This window comes from Rhinopithecus roxellana, chromosome 7 (genome assembly GCF_007565055.1).
Source record: "Rhinopithecus roxellana isolate Shanxi Qingling chromosome 7, ASM756505v1, whole genome shotgun sequence".
NCBI lineage: Eukaryota > Metazoa > Chordata > Mammalia > Primates > Cercopithecidae > Rhinopithecus > Rhinopithecus roxellana.
Window position 1 is genome coordinate 39,126,799 of NC_044555.1, and position 3,393 is coordinate 39,130,191.

Below are 3,393 nucleotides of genomic sequence, written 5' to 3' on the forward strand. Positions count from 1 at the left end.
AAAATAACATCAAGAAATATGCACTATAAATCTAGTATTGAATAAATTAAAATAAACATTATTAGAAAAGTTATAACAAAATTTGTATTTGGTTTGAAAAATTTATATATTATTTCAGGAAAAAAATGCAATTTTATTTATATTAGAAAGCATTCATCATCAGGTAAGATATTTTGGATTTTTAATATTTTATCTTGATGTCCATAGATTTAGCTGATATTTTCAAAGAAGAATGGCACAATTCCTGAACACAAAGTAACTTTAGCAGTTTGAATACTTTCAGAAAGTATTACATTGATAATAAACTGTTGTTTTTAATTTAATATCTAAATTGAAATTAAGTACTTCAGATGTTTTTCAATTGTATGGGATTTGAAAACAATATAAGGATCCATCTTTAAAGATAATAACTTTATCATTTAAAAATTCATCAAACATTGCAAAATATGTTTTTTTTTTTTAATGAAAAAGATTAGCAGGGTTTTTGCTCCTTTGGATCAAATCACTAAAACCTAACAACTTGAAGGTTTATTTATAGAATGGCATTTATTATAATATTTCTGAGTTTTCCAGTCATGCAACTAATTAATCTATTTAAGACTGTATCTCCAAAGATAGAGTTTAAAAATAAAAGCAATATGTCCTCTTATTTTAACTAACTGAATATTACAGGTAAGATTTTAGTAAACATTTTGTAGTTAGTAATATAAAATTAAAATACAAATATGTTTATGGCAGATGACCCAGAAACTATGCTTTGTTTGTCTGATTAAAATGCCCGTCTAATTTTTTTTTTTTTTTTTTTGTATTTTTATTAGAGACGGGGTTTCACCATGTTAGCCAGGAAGATCTCAATCTCCTGACCTCGTGATCCACCCTCCTCGGACCCCCAAGTGCTGGGATTACAGGCGTGAGCCTCTGCGTCCGGCCGGGGGCTAGTATTTTTTTAATGACATGTTACCAAATGAAAAGGAAGTGTGCCCTTAAAAAAAATAATGCTGGCTATTTGTTTTGGCCAGTTAGTGGAATTCTTCTATTTTGTGTCACTACCTACTGCTACATTGTTAAACATGCATTGGCGGCCCTAGGTAACCAGGGCAATCCTAGCTTAGGTAACGTAGAAGAAATGCAGTGATGCATGACCACAATACTTCTTGATCCTCTTAGAAGTACACTTATCCAGGAATTAGATTTTTGAAGAAAAATGTTATTTCACATGTTCAAGAGCAATTGGCTTTAAGATTGTGAAAGGAAAATAAAAAATCGAGACCCCAGTTCACTCTGGCAAGAGTTAAAAGCTGTAAGACGAGTCATGTAAGAACTGACCTTTCCTTTTGTTTCTAAACAGATATCTACAGATAAAAGGTTAAATATCTCCACAGATAGCTATTCTATATTCACATTATCTTTTTTTTACCTCCGTTTCTCCTTTATTGCTCCCATACGAACCCCTCCACCGCCCCCTCGTAAACATAGTGCTGCGAGATCGCTGGCAGAGAAGGCTTCCTCCAGCGGCCGGGTGGTGAAGACCCCTGGCTCTTCTCTCGGAACGACCCCTCAGTGCTCGGCAGTCATACTGGGGTGCGAGAGAGGTGGGCAGCAGCTCAGCCTCCCCCGGCTGGGGAGCGAAAGTTTCTTGGTCTCAGCTTCATTTCCGTGAAGGGCACCGAGAACTCGAAACCCTTCCAGTAGTACCAGCTCACTCTCTGATGGTCCACGGTGCTCCCGTAGAGCCCGTTGAGGTTGGCGTAGTGGCAGTTCCTGTACCACCAGGCCCCTCGGTAGGAGACGGCGCAGGAGATGAGCAAGTTGTTGGGGTCCCAATCACGGGCAGAGAAGACAGTGCCGCTGTGGTAGCTCATGGAGTCCCCTGCGGTGCCTTGGTAGCCCTCCAGGTGGAGGCGGTAGCACTCCGCGCTGAGTCTACGGGAAAGGAGTCGTACTGGGAGAACACAGACTCGTCCCCAGCCCTCAGGTCCACACTCATGGAGTAGTCACCTGCCTGCGTCAGGCTGTGCAGGGCCTCATTGTCTATATTCACATTATCTTATATAAAGTGGGAATTTGATTTACTGAGCATGAGACAAATACACAATTGACTATTTCTTTACCTGCTTCTTTTCTATTGCAACATGTGGATTACCAACCCCTTCCTCTATTCCCTCCAGCCCGCCTTTCCCTATAAATATTGAATTTCTCAAAGTAATCTCTGAAGAAGGACACAGATCATAGACTGTTTCTGTTATTTTATTTTATTTTATTTTTCTCCTGGGCATTATCCTTGACTTTGGTGAAATAAATTTCTAAATTGTCTCACTTGCTTTTTGGTTTATAAGCTAAACAATTTCCTATACTTAAAGTTGTGAAATGGCATACCTCAGTGACATTATAGTAAAATGATTTGTATTTGAGATGTTGCTCAAAATATGGATTAAATGACTAAAAATATTTACAATTATTTAAGATTTTTTTCGATGAGAAGTATTATATTTTCTGGGAGACAACATGATTTTCCATGATACTATTGATGAAGCATGAAGTATGGTACAAGAAAGACCAGCTACAACACTATGTAACCCTAGAAAAATGATTTAACCTGTACATGAATTTGCTCCTTGATCTGTAAGTTGGTAATGTTAAATACTTAATGCTTAAAACTGTTGGCAGGTATTAAATGAGATAATGCATATTAAGCAAATAGAGGATATAACATGCCTCAACAAAGATGAATCTTATTTGTTTTATGTAGTTCTTACTTATAATGAGACTATTATTTAGTTATATTTTAACAGAATATATACTTTTCAAAGCACATTTATTACTACTTAGATTCCCTCAAATTAATTCTATGCAGCTGACAGAGTTATAATGACATCTGATTTTCCTATCAAACAATGTTACAGAAAAAGTATACAGAAAAGTTAAGTGACTTGATTGTGATTTTATGGTGACAGATATGTGACTTAAACATAATCAGCCTTCTACTTTAAAGATTGCTTCTTTTGTATTGCATAACACTGCCTTTCCAGAACATATATGCACTATTAGAAAATAATAACCCTAAGAGTTGAAATATAACAGATCTCACAACTCACTAGCATTCTTAAAATGCATTTTTAGCAATTTGTTGAAGTATAGCATACACATAGAAAAATACACAAAAATGTCACATCAGTCAATTATCACAGTAAAGCACATCCATGTAATAAACACACAGGTAAAAAAATACATTGTTACCAACATCCAAAACAGCCCTTCAGCTTTCTTCAGAACCAAAATATCTTCCCTCTTCTACAAAGGTAGCTAGTATCCTGACTTCTAAAATTATAGCATAGTTTCGTTTTTTTTATTTTTATTTTTGAGCTTTATATCAATGGAAACATAAATATGTAT

General features: G+C 35.6%; 1 pseudogene; it reads right to left on the reverse strand.

The window, feature by feature from the left end:
* Positions 1-1,604: 1,604 nt before the first annotated feature.
* Positions 1,605-3,114, reverse strand: LOC104667678 (annotated as a pseudogene).
* Positions 3,115-3,393: the final 279 nt, after the last annotated feature.